Genomic DNA, 14,950 nt, shown 5'->3' on the forward strand with positions numbered 1-14,950 from the left:
ATATCTCTGTTATACGGCCAATCTTCACGTATGCGTGGGCATCAGTTATAGACAGGGACATATCTAAATTACATATTACACAGGACAAGTTGCTGCGCACCTTCACGAATGAACATTATTTTGTATCTAATAGGACTTTACACAAGGATTTGAAAATTGAAACTGTCATAGAGCATCTCCATCGCTTAAACTCCAGCTTTTTCCAGAAAGCAGTTACATGCCCTCACATGACAAAATTACATGTATTTGACTACATTCCACTACCGGAAGATAAAGAGTTACGACCGCTGGCAGTCCACAGCCAGAGATGTGAACTTTCCTACATAAAGTAGAATATTCCTATTCTCTTATCATTTTGCATCGTTAAACAAAAGGAATATCGCAAAATATCAAACACATGCTTATCAGAAGTTAATTAACAAAATTCCCGTTTATTTGTGCCATCAGAATTAGTTATGCGTAACTAGTTGGAACACATTAATCAAGTCTGACAGTTTAAAAATTAAAATAAAAATTTAAAATTGTATATTACACAGTTAGGGAATCTTAAAATACTTCGCTGGCCTGTCAAAAGAAGTATATAATATTGCAATGAGCACCATTCCTTAAAGGGCATTCACCTCTGATAATCTAGTCACCAGTTTTTATTTTGTACATTCTATGTGATATAAAATTGTAAACGTTAATTTCGTGTGGTTAAATTCTGGACAAATACTGGGTATCTGGAACAAAACTGCTTGCCTTGATGAGGTAAAGCGGTGAATGTGTAAAGCATTGCGGAACTTTTGTATCGTTTGGGATGTCGTCGCTAGCATTTTTTTCCAACATGATTTTCGTTTCAAAATATTCCAGCAATGAAATTCAAAACTCCCGATTTACCATATTTATAACTCTAGTTCATCACATTTTATAAAATAATCGGGATAATTATAAAAATTTTAAAATCCTTGTTGAGAAGCGTTACTCATATAGAATTCATAATCATCTCTACGTATAATAAAAAAAGAAAAGAGTCTGCCTGTGTATGTGTGTGTGTCTTGTTCGCGTTGCGCATAAGCTAATAGACCCACAGCTACGAAATTTGGTACATAGGTGCATCTAGAGAAGAGCCAGTGCGCCTCGAAGCGATTTTTTCGAAATTCGAATTAGATTTTTTTTTTAATTTTATGTTTTGTGACGAAATCGCGTCATTTTGAAACTTAATGGGCGATAGGAAAGCGAGATTTTACTCTACACACTCCATTTTCACATCGTCATGAAACGTAGGCACCTAGCTATTTTACGAACTTAAAATAAATTTCGTGTTTCAATAAATCGATTAAATAAGAATTTATTTAACAAAGACAGCTTTTCAGCGGGTTGTTTTCTAAAAAAGTTTACTTTTAAAAATGTACAGTTTGTTTTTCTTTGATTTTTGGACACGTTAAACTTTCATCCTTGCGAATGCTTTTCCAAAAAGAATTTTGGAAAAATGATAATATTTTGTAATTTAAAAAAAATTAAATGAAGCTTCCGAGTACACTTCTTACATCTCACATCTTTAAAAATGTGATTTTGGCAACAATTTTCTTGTCTTATTGTTGTTGATAGATTTTTGATGAAATCGCATCATTTTGAATAGTTTCATTCTTTTAGAAATATGGGTTTGGCAACAATTTTTCATCGTATTCCTTATGTCACTGTTTTTAAAAGATTGGCATATTTCATTGTCATTTATAAATATATATAATACATTTTTATTGATTTTATGGCTAAATCGTAGAATAGGCAGCATCAGTGGATGCTATGTTTACTTCTCTTATGCTTGGATACGCCTTTTTATGACGTAATATTGGTTACACCATGGACCTTATAAGAAATAGACTAGCCCAGTGGGCGGGGCGAGCGTCACCGACATCTCCGCATGAAAGAGTAAGGACGATCTGGTTTACTTTAACACTGAAACCTAAAGCGTTTGTATCACACAACTGTTTTTAATTATTAAATGCGATACGTTGTATAGTGATGATATTATGCAAGCCACATTTTTTTTCAAATAGGATTTAATATATATCATTAAAGCACTTTTTACTGCATTTCGTGCATTTTTTCATGCGTAATTCTTATACAAACATCTTTACTTTGGTAAAACGGTAAAAGCTCTAAGCACAAAATTTATGAACTTAATTTTGCGTAAAAATAAAGTAAAATTAAATAAGACTGATAGTACTTGATGCTTTGAAATAAATAAGGTAAAATTAAACAAGACCTGATAATTAAAAAAAAAAAAAAAAAAAAGTTAATGAACATTTTCAGGCAGTGATTTTTCAAACTATAATAACATTACGAAACAATTATTTATTTTATTAAATGATCATTAAATTATTAACATTAAAGTGGATTAGTTATTTTAATAATTCATAAATTTCGGAGCATAAAATTTTCTGAGCGTAATGAAGGAAAAGAAAAAAGATAAAATAAAATCTAGAAGCACTCAGATTTTATATTACGCCCAAAAGGAACCTTTATTTAAAGTTTTGTGTGTTACCTATATTTATTGAATATCATGTTCTTCGCCCGTAAACCACATATATTTGAAAACAGCACATCTTTAGAATTTTCGCACTGGAGATAAAACTGTTATTTTCCGTATATTGCTCGCTTTGAACTCGTTGAGTTTGTTAATCAAAAATTCATTAAAGTTTTACAAAATATGAAATAGATTAAAACAAATTCGAAATTCGGCCGTCCAGATGCCTTTTTATCGGGTGGAGGATTACATTATTCAAAATTTGATGGCTCTTGTTACTGTCGTTTCTGTGCAGTGCGAGAAATATACATGCATTCATGTAGATTCTTTATTATTTAATTTCTTTACATATAATACAGGGCGATAATATTTGATAACAACAATTTGCAAGGAGACACGGACATTTATAGTAAAACAGCGCAAAATGCCACTTCGAAACTAACAGCCTTTCTAGGCTACCGCCGCTTTGAGCTAATAAATTAAATTAACAGTAAATAAATAAAAAAAAAATCTTATGCAGAACTAAAAATATATTAAAAAAATTAATTACTATAAAACACAAGCAAAATTAATTATTACGGTTAAATACAATTTTAATATTAGAATTAAATGTATAAAAATTTTTAAGGAGTCAAAAGTGTTTATCACTATGATGTATTATGACATATAATTGAAATAAAATTCCTTTATAGAAATTATGCTGTAATAATCATCTATAATTTTAAAAAAGCAGCACAATTTAGAATTTTAAACAAAACTTTCGAAAATTCGTTTTTAAATATTTTAGTATTTTTTACTTATTTACACCAATAAAAAGCATAAAAATTACAAGATAAAATTGTTTGTTTGAAATTTTCTATTAGTTCAGATTTAAAATATTATTTTCTAAAAGAAGTAGTTACAAATTTCCTTACAACATAGGAAATGCTAAAAATATATCCAGGCCTGAAAGCATGCAATAGCTTCATAATTATTTGGAACGTTAATTATGCTTGATAAATATGCTAAATTTTTAAAAATCAATCTCAATTTCAAAAATAAAAATATGTAGAAATTCTAATTTGTGAAATGTGCGCTACAACCAGCTTTCTCTTGACAATTATACACGCTGCAATAGGCAATTAATGTTAAATTTCTGCAAGTTGTCCCTACTCCTCCGGATGTGAATAAGGTGACAGCCGGCAACGCCTCACACGAGGGAGGAAACCCGTTTGGGTTAGGCTATTTCTTATAAGGTCCATGGGTTACACTTCTTCTTAAGAACAAGTTATAAGTATTCTATAACTTGGTATTTAAAGAAAACTTAAATTATATTTTAACTGAGTTGAAATGGTAGGTTTATAATGTTCTGCGCGAGATATTTTTAATTATAAATCTACTTTTGTGTGTTGTGTGGTAGTGTTAGCATTTAACGCAAAGAATTATCTCTCACAAATGTATTATTAAGGTACCAAAAGATTGAAAACGATCATTAGCAAACGACTGAAAATATTGAATGCATGAATTAAAAATTATAACCGTAATTTCTGAAAATAGAGAAAAGAATTCTTTTGCTTAAAGAATGTTTTGATTATTGATGAGTGTGTCTAATTCAGTGCTTACTGCAGAATGGATGAGTATCTGAATCTGGATTTTTTTATCAGTTGGAGCGAAGAGATAAAAAAAGCGTTTTTGAGGGGTGCATGGAGAAAGGCTTGATTGCAATATCGTATAAGTGCCCAATTTGTGGAACAAATATGAAACTAGTAGAGCGAAAAAACTTTTGAGTGGATGTGCAGAGTTACTGAAAGCGAATGTAGCCATCGAATTTCAAGGTCTGTTCGAAAGAACTCCTGGTTTGCGAAGAGTAAATTGAGCATGTGTGATGTTTCGTGAGTTACCTATATGTGGTTGGGTAAGTGCGGGAATAATTTTATACGAACGGAATTACGTATTGCTAAAAATACGGTGACAGATTGGAAAAGTTTTTGTAGGGAAGCATGCATGTAGTTATGTTTGAAGGAGAATGTGATGTTGGATGGGGAAGGTGTTATTGTCGAAATCGACGAAAGCAAGTTTGGCAAGCAAAAGTATCATAGAGGGAAAGGAGTCGAAGGAAGATGGGTTTTTGGTTTGGTTGAGAGAGGGACAGATAAATGCGTCTTTAGAGTTGTTGAAAACAGAGGTGCCGAAACATGGCTAGAAATCATTAAAGAGAATGTTCTACCAGGATCGGTTGTTATATCGGATTGTTGGAAAGCGTACGATTGTCTCGAGTTCGAAGGGTATGCGCACCTGAAAGTCAATCATAGCTTGCGTTTTAAAGATCCAGAAACAGGTGCGCATACCAATAGTATTGAGGGAACTCGGACGGCAATCAAAAGAAGTTTCCGTGGCTCTAGTAAGGCAAAAGGACAGTTTGATTCCTATCTTGCGGAATATATTTGGAGAAGGAAACACAAGAAATCCGACGCCAGCCAACTGATGCGTATATTTCTCAATGAGATCACAGCCATATATTCTGCAAAAGGAGAGGACTGAAGGTAAGTTTCATTTATTATTATTGACTTAAGTAAAATATTGAGTGCTTTTCTAATATGGCAGTTTGGATGTTTGGTAGTTGCTTTATTCTGGCAGCTTTATTTTTATTTTCTATCATTTTTCTGGACACATTTTTTGCAAAATTCTCTGATTTCTTTAAGTGAAAGCAAATTTCTGAGTATATGAGCAATGGAGAATTTATTTAATGTCTGATTTAAGTAAAATAGATCGATGTTCACATGGGCAAAGCCAATCTGGTGCGCAATGTCGAGGTTGTGGCGCTGCCGAGTTTGTGCAATTCTGGGATGTTTTTTTAAATGAAAATAGATCGATGTGCACATGGGCAAAGCCAATGTGGTGCGCGATGCCGAGTTTGTGCAATTCTGGGATGTTTTTTTAAGTGAAAATAGGTCGATGTGCACATGGCCAAAGCCAATGTGGTGCGCAATGCCGAGTTTGTGCAATTGTCTGATTTTTCTTTAAGTGAAAATAGATAAATGAGCACATGGACAGCGAGTTTGTGGAACTCTTTGATGTTTTTCGAGCGAATACTGATCGTTGTGTAAAAGGGAAAACAAGGTTGTGCCTGATGTCGAAGAGTAATGTAATTTTATTTATGTGCAATGTTTAACGTATCGTTTGTGTATTTTAAATTTGTATTGTTGTTTTAATTGTGAATTATATTTAAGACATAATTTTTCATTTAAATTGTACTTTTAATTTTTTGTTTTTTGATATGTTTATAACGCTTTCCGACTTATGATATATATGGATAGTCCGACGATCGACTCAACGGTAGCAAAACTGTAAACTTTAACTCTTGGTGTAAAGTTTACCTCATATTTTAATACGTAGTGTTTGGTATCGTAATTGCACTTGATAATATGAGTTCATTGATAATATGTGTGTGCGTATGTGAAGCATTGCTTAGTGTTCCAAGTTTGTAGTATTTATTTTATTATATTATTTTCTTTCATTCTGAGAAATTAGATTTTTTTATTTATTAATGCGTAGAATTCTAGCATTCCTACACAGAATATGGCGTGATTTAGGAATTTTAGAACCTGATATGAAAGCTGTGTAATGATGTTCATATGCAATAAAAAATATTCTTCTTTTTTTATTAATGTAAAGTTTAAAATTTTTAGAAATAATGAAAATTGTCTAATTATTGGTATGTAAGGAATTATGTCGTTACGTAGCAAGAAGGTAATTTGTAAAAATGATAAAATTGAAATGTTCCACAATATGAATTTAAATTAAAAAAAATAGTTTATTTGTATAAATAAATAAAATAATAATAATTTAATAAAAAAATAATAATAATTTAATAAAAATCTTTGAAAATATTGAAGCTCTACAACTATTAGAGACTGCGATGTTGTTTATCGTTTTAATAATTGGGAGAATTCGCTCACTGTATCATGGTAATTTTAAATATAAACAATTTATTATACTTATTATCAGCAACGCCTAAACTTAAATGTAAATTAAAAGTAAAGAATTTGATATTAATTTACAATAATAAACAATTTATTATTTCTGCGCTTTTACTAAAATTACAATGAAATAAGCTATATCCCTTAATACAAATATTAATTATCCTAATAAGAAATTAACCAACTTTCCGTTGAAGAAACAAAATCATGCAAAACTTTTCAATATCTTACAAACAGTGAAATAAGCAAAAAATAACGTGAAAATAACTCAAAAAACATAAAATTCCGCGCAGAATTTTACTCTGTAGGACAACTTTATCAAAAAAAAAAAAAAAAAAAAAAAAAAAAAAAAAATGTATTATTTATATATAAAAATGACAATGAAATATGCCAATCTCTTAAAAACAGTGACATAAGGAATACGATGAAAAATTGTTACCAAACCCATATTTCTAAAAGAATGAAACTATTCAAAATGATGCGATTTCATCAAAAATCTATCAACAACAATAAGACAGGAAAATTGTTGCCAAAATCACATTTTTAAAGATGTGAGATGTGAGAAGTGTACTCGGAAGCTTCATTTAATTTTTGTTTAATACAAAATGTTATTATTTTTCAAAATTCTTTTTGGAAAAGCAGTCGCAAGGATGAAAGTTTCACGTGTCCAAAAATCAAAGAAAAATAAACTGTACATTTTAAAAATAAACTTTTTTAGAAAAAATCCCGCTGAAAAGGTGTTAAGCTCTCTTTGTTAAATAAATTCGTATTTAATCGATTTATTGAAACACGAAATTTATTTTAAGTTCGTAAAATAGCTAAGTGCCTACGTTTCATGGCGATGTGAAAATGGAGTGTGTAGAGTAAAATCTCGCTTTCCTATAGCCCATTATGTCTCAAAATGATGCGATTTCGTCACAAAACATAAAATAAAAAAATTCAATTCGAATTTCGAAAAAAATCGCTTCGAGGTGCACTGACTCTTGTCTAGATGCACCTATGTACCAAATTTCGTAGCCGTGGGTCCCTAGACAAATTTCTAAACATCAATCTCGCGATTGACATACTGCAGTAAAAAAGCAAAGTATTGGAATTTGTAAAACAACTTGAGAATTAATACAAACTTCACAACAAGAATAATCAGATAATAGACTTGCTTAACAGATATATTTCGCGCTTTCAAAAACGGTTTTTAGAGTTTCCTTTTCAGTGAACGTCATAGAAAATGTATATTTCAGTGTTTCATAAGTATACTCATGTTTTGCCAGCATGATCGCCATTTATTAGACACGCTTTATTTACGCATAGTCGAAAAATGTTAGAAAATCTTCCTCTCTGCGTTTTAATCTCTGTGGCAAAGCATAAGGTGCAGAGATAACTGGAACTGATCTCAGAAACAACGTACTGTCAACTATGAAGAGCCCAAGGTCGATATCAATGCCAGGATCATTCAGAGCTTGTTCGTCGAACGTGCTTAGGCGCCTCGCTTCTGTGACTTTTCACTTTGCGCATTTTCGAATGTTATTTGATTGTTATCATTGCGTATTGCATTGATTGCTTATAGCCAGGCAGCAACAGTCCCCATTCCGTTATTTTCTATGCAGTCACCCAGGACAATTTGTTGTACTTGAGAGGTTGACTATGTCTTCTTGGTGAAACCTGATCAAGAGTTTATAGCTATTTTTGACAACAAAAAATGAAACAAATTAAAGAATTTCGAATGTTGTCGTGGTCTAGGGCAACACACCCTACGGGAGGAGGCTAATACCAAGCTGGATAAAATAGATGTAAAAATGCATAAGGGCATGCAGCCTGAGTTCTTGATGAACGCTGAGTCGGTTAATAAAGTTCGACTATTGATAAGTGATAATTACACAATGGTTTAAGGGTCAACTAGAATAAGTGGAACTAAAAAAAGAACATTATCTTTGCACAAGAGCCTTTTTTTTTAGTATGATTGTTTCACGAGCTTTGGAATGGAGTTTTCTATGAAACTGGAAAAATGAACGGAATTCAACAAAAAATAATATTGATCTCTCCTTTGCTGAGGTTTTAACAGTGCAAAAGGCAGATGAAAGATTTATTTCTCTGAAACGTGATAAAGAAAGGGAAAGAGAAGACCATGTTTTTTTTATTATATCGAATTAAAGTCAGAGGTTTTCTGGAGAAGCAAAACTAAAAGTTGTGAATGTAATAGATCCCACGAAACTTAAAACTGGAATCAAGAATGTAAGGGAAACAATCGGGAGTGGTATATTGGTTGAATGCAAGCATCAAATTCACACGAAGACTTTAGAGGTATAAATAAAGTTAAATGCTTTATTAAAAGAGGAAATTTATTCAAAGTTAGCGGCTGAAATAATATAAGATTATTACTTGCTGAGATGACTCGTGAGGAGATTGAAGATGCTATCAAAGGGCAAAATGAAAATTTTGTGATGGTGCTTTTCAACTTTTTATAAAAGTTAGAAATGGTACATTGCGTTGCTTTGCTGAAGTGCAGGCAGGAAAATATAAAAATGTTCTTAAAACTGGAAAATTCGATTTGAAATGGTTAAGAGAATACTTAACTGAATTATATCGTTAAGAGTTTATTTTGATGTGATAAAATATTTTAATGCCAAGGTTGTGGACATTTTTATGAGAACGAAATTTGATTTGCTAGACATGTAAGATCAGGATAAAAACAACGGGAATATAGGAGTGATTTTGAATGCTTCGATTGTAAAAGTGGCAATGCTAAATATAAATTGGGCCTTTGCGTAAAAGTCTGATGTCTTGACAAGACATGCGTCTGCGTTAAAAGATAAATAGACTACTTAATCAGACAACCAGAGTATGGAAACATTTTAAGAAAGATAAAAGCTTTATAAGTATGAAAGAGATGTGTAAAAAAATTTTTGTTAAGTGTGAATGTGAAATATGTTTTTTTACTATTTGATGTTAGCGAATTTGAATGAAAATTAGTAAAATAAAAAAATGAGCTGAATTGCATTTTAAACGAAAGAAAATGTATATTTTTTTTACTATTACGGACTAATTTGTAATTTATTAAATGTAATGAAAAGCTTTTCTTCAAATGTATTTGTTATACGAGATATATCAAAACAGAGCCAATAGCAATAAAGATAGGAATCGGATAACGTAAAAGCAATCAAGACATGAGAAATTATATTTTTGCAAGGAAAGCCGTTAATAAAACCCTATCCCTTATTATTTCGGAGTTACATATTAACTGGGAAATGATGAAAGAAAATATGGACTTGTTCTTCAGAAAAATATATATATATTTATATATATATCCCTTAAAATGGAAAACTTAAATTTTAAACTCTACGATGCCGAAGATTATAGGAAAGCTACAGGTTGCAGACTCGAAAGGAATATCTATTTACTTTGTTTTTAAACCCAAATCCCTCATATTAAGGCGCAGTTGTAGTATACTAAACAAGAGGAATAATAATTTTTAAGCAATCTGAAGAGTTTTCTGCTGAATTTGAAATGATACTTGCTCAATTAACAACTTTTACATGTATAAAGATTAACTATTGTGTTTTCTTATTAGATTACTATGATACATATGTTTCAAATATTTATGGAATATTCTGACGAGTAAATGAAATGTTCGCAATTCAGTAAATGGAGTATTCGCAAGCTTGTCTATGCATCAGCACCATGAAATCTGCTATTAGAACAAGTGCTTAAACATGACCAAAAAGCACGTTATATAATTTCGGTTAAATAAAGACCTTAATAGCAATTAATTAAATTACATTAACACAATTTAAATTTACGACACAACACATATAAAACTACAGAACGATTGAGATTTAGACCTGTTATGGCTTACATTTTTCTAAAACATTCTTTAAATATTTTCTAATACATTAGTCATGACATAATCACCATGTAATTACTTTATTTCTTTAGCGTGCTATTTTTCAATTGCTGACTTATAATAACAACCTCTAAGAAATATAGAAGGAAAAGGTAATTTCCTTCAATTTTGCAGACACATATTTATTACTAGTGAATTAATTTAAACTGAAATTTATAAGAAAAATCTCGAAAAGGTAACTGCACATCATATTGAATATTACAACAAATAGCACCCAAAGCTTGACATGCCTTAAAAAGACATGCAGTGTTTCCATTTTTAGCCCTTCCTTCAATCAAGAGGCCCACCTAGATGTTCTCTACACTTTATATCCAATATGAAGTTATTGGTAATGGATTTCTGGAGCAAACCTCTCAAAGCCTTATGCGTCAAACACAGGAGACAATATGAAGTTGGTGATTTATGTGCCATTCTATGCCAATTGAAACCACTTCATACCTAGATATCAGAAAACATGAACTAAGTCTCACTCATAAAGCGGAAAAGAAAATATTAAAATTTAAATATTGATCAATGAAGGACTCTTAAAATAAATCTTTTTGTCTGTCTAAAAACGTATACAATATTCCACCATCATCATCTCTAAAACAATGATAACCTACTTACCAGTTTTTTTCTACTTTCATATGATATAAAAAAATTAAAAAATTGTTTTTTAAAACTTAAAGGAAATACAAATGCGTACTTACTTTGAATAAAACTGCTTTGCTTTTATGAAACAAAGCGGTGGATTTGTATTTCACTGTAGACATTCTGAGGCCATCGAGATTTGAATAACGTAATCTTCCATAGAATATGAGCGTGTGGACGCCCTAACTTGAATTTGAAATTTGTTTTATTATGTTTCCTAACACTTCAACGAATTTTTGATTAGCAAACGAAACTATTTCAAAGCGAGCAATAGCAACACTGTACGAAAAAACATTTTTATCTCCAGCTCGCGAGACTCTGTATCGGAAATTCTAAAGATATGCTCATTTAAAATTATTTTGCGATATTGCTGTTGAACTGAAATTTGTGCTTCAAGTGCGAAGAACACATTTAATAAATAATGGTAACACAGAAAAAGTTAAGAAAGTCCCTTTGGGTGTAATGTAAAATCAGAAAGTTTTCAGAATTTTTATTATTTTTTTTTATTTTACTTTGGTTAGGACACTATTTAAAACTTCCTAGTATACTTGAAGAACATGATATTTAATAAAGGTAACACACAAAATGTTACAAAAGCGCCCCTTTGGACGTAATTTAAAATCTGAATCCTTTCAGATTTTATAGCCGAAAGGAACGTTAACTCAAGAGGGTTGTTAGTTTCGTTTTTGGCATTTTGCGTCGTTTCACTTTCTACGTTGTTTTAATTTTTTTTTTTTTTTTTTTAAATTTTGGTTCTCCGAATGTCCAAGTGGACGAATCGAAACGAGTCTTTACTCTAATTTTAGTGCTTGAAATTATTAGCTATTTACGAGTCCATTTGAAGCATTAAAATGAATAATTAATTTGCATTTTCATAGTTTTTATTTTAAAATAGTTCTAAAAAATTTCAACATATTTAATTTACATTTTACTTCATTCTATAATTTAATAGTTCCTAATGATTTATATTGAAATTCCTTTTAAATTGGTTTCCTAAGATACTATATTCTATTTTTTTCTGATTTTAAATTTAACTTTTATATATATATGTATGTATAAGATGTAAGATATATATTTGTATTATTAATATTAAACGAAAAAGAAGCAATTTTATATTGTTTGATAAATGCAAACCTGACCAAACTTATTCAGTCAGTGTACGTATTTTCAGTTTGGATGATTTCAGTTTGAAACCGAACATATCGAAACAAACTATTATTTGTAGAATTAATGAATTTTGAAATTAAATAAATACAATCTAACATAAATAACTCCTAACCTGCTGACCGCCAGTTTTTTATTCCCCTTTCGCAGCATAAAACTTTGAAGACGCTGTCTAAGGTAAAAAAAAAAAAAAAAAAAAAAAAAAAAAAAAAAGTCTTCTAAAAACCTTCTTATTTTAAAGAAACAACACTGCTTTGGCTCTTTGTGGCAAAGTGGTGATTATAGAATATTTCGTAGAATGAGGCGTAGTTAACGTGATACCTTATGCAAACCTGTGGGTGAAGGAAGGTTTTTTCGGCAATGATTTAGGAAGATCGAACCATGCATTGGGGATGTATATATACATGCATGCACACGCCTTACAGCTTAGTTCTCTGCTTAACCGTTCACGTCAGCGGAATTGCTTTCCTATTTCCATATGTTTATGTGACTTTGTTCCCTCTTGATGAGCCCACCAGCCGCCGAGCGGTAAAAACGCTGAACACTGGTAGCTCGGCCCGGGGTTCCAATCCCGTGAACGGGCTGGCTGCATGGGCGTTTTCGTGGTTTTCCCCATGTACACATAGGGTGTATGTAACGTGTATACCAGCAATACACACATGTAACGTTTATACGAGCCAGTTTCCCTTAGAAAGTCCTCCACGAAGGCATCCCTTCCTTCAGGCAGATAGCCCTCGTGTGCTTTGCCATGATTGAATAATCCAATCCAATCCCTCTTGATGAATTTTCTGCCTACTAAAAGTACAAAAAAATATGCGTGATGGCAATCCATCACGTTTTATAAAATCACCGGATTTTTTTCTTAAATTCTAAAATCTTTTTCAAGAGTTTTTTTTTTTTTTTTTTGCATCGAATTAAGTATAAACCTGCAAGGTTTTTCAACTAAATATATATATATATAACTCAGAATATATTGCAGAAAGCCCTATAAACTCAAACGAAAAAGGGATTGTTTCTGGGGAAATTCGCCTTTGAAGATGGATTTTCTTTAAGCACCGTGGATAAATTTTTAGTAAGTATACATGACAATATTCCAAGTTACAATACTATGAATAAATACAATAGGTAGTATTCCAGAAATTCATGGTCATGATATACAGGTCATGGATCCCTATTCGAGAGTAGACTTCCCATTAAAGAAACAAAACATGTACGGTAAGCAAAAATCTCAGTTACCCGGACAGAATTTTAATAAGCCACAGAAAGGACGATTAATCTATATTATATTTAACAGAATATAGTATATTCATCTAAATTTCTAAACAATTCATATAAATTTTCAATTAAATTAATTTAGGAGCTAAGTTATTTTTTTATATTCACTTATGATTAAAAAAAAATTCTTTCAAATTAGAAAGCGAAAATTTTGTTTATATTGTTTTCTTTATTTCGGTTGGATTCAATGTGAAACAGAAGATTAGTAGGCGCATATTTAATATGTATTGGGATTCAGTAATTTAGTTTGAATGGATGACTTAACAGTACTAATGTATTTTATATTCTGCACGTTAAAATTAAGCATATAGAACTAAATTATGCCAATCAAAAATCTTTAGAATCATAAAGATTCTTTTATTATCAGCTATTACTTCTCATTATCACGCTGATTTTCTACCTTTCCATTTCCCGTAGAAGTTTTGGTTCATTCTGATAGTTTATGAAAATGGTTTTTCCTACGTTTCGGCAAAAGAAAGCAAAAATTCAAATGGAATAAAAATGTAAAATTTAAATTTATTATTACCCCAAAGGGAATTTAGCTCTATCACTTTTCGAATTGTACCATCGAATACTTTCGCATTGTATTGTATCTAAAGTAATTAAATAATAAAAAATAAATTTATGTATTTTTCTCTCAGTGTTAAAGATCAGCGTAACCTAGAGCCATCAAATTTTGAATAACTTAGTCCTTAACCAAAATATGGGCATCTGGAAGCCCGAATCTTTGAGTTTCGGTTTTGTTTTATTATCTTTATCATATTTTTAAACTTTAAACGAAATTTTTATTAAAAACTTCTACGACTTCAAAGCTACCACTGGCAAAACTGTAGGGGGGGAAATTATTTTTATTTCCAGTACGCGAGACTGCGCATCGAAAATTCTAAAGATGTGCTGTTTCTAAATATATTTAACTCAAATGTTCTCGAAATTTGTATGCATGTGTGAATGAAATTTGTATTCATGAAATTTGTATGCATGTGAATGAAAAAAAGCCTCCGTGGGTGTAATATAAAACCTGAAATCTTTCTGATTTTTTATTGCTTTAAAATTAATGAAAAAAAAATCTTACTTTGGCGCATACCTTCAGTTTTTCCTACAGCAAGAGACCCGTGTTTTATTATCTTCGAACTCCACTACTCCTTATTCAGAGATACCGATTACAGATACCGAGATCAGATACCGATTAAATCGGTATCTGATCGTGTTTGCATTTTTCTTCATTATAGATGGTATTGATTATCGTATTATTGATCATAAATTTATAAATAGATCTACACAGTCAATTCTCAGGTTTTTTTTTTCTTTTTGGTTAATTTCATGCAACAAGATATAAAGTTTCTTACACTTCACATTTTATTTTTAAAAAAGTATTATTTCCAAGTTATGTTTTCTGTGAAACTTTGCATACACACTATTGTCTCCAGACAGATTCCCTTTTATTTGGCTTTGCATTACCATTAGAGATAATAACTCAAACCTTAATGGCAGGCGACTGTTTTCGAACCACTTACG

This window comes from Stegodyphus dumicola, chromosome 5, assembly GCF_044657685.1.
Source record: "Stegodyphus dumicola isolate Sdum_Otavi_A_Nest chromosome 5, ASM4465768v1".
NCBI lineage: Eukaryota > Metazoa > Arthropoda > Arachnida > Araneae > Eresidae > Stegodyphus > Stegodyphus dumicola.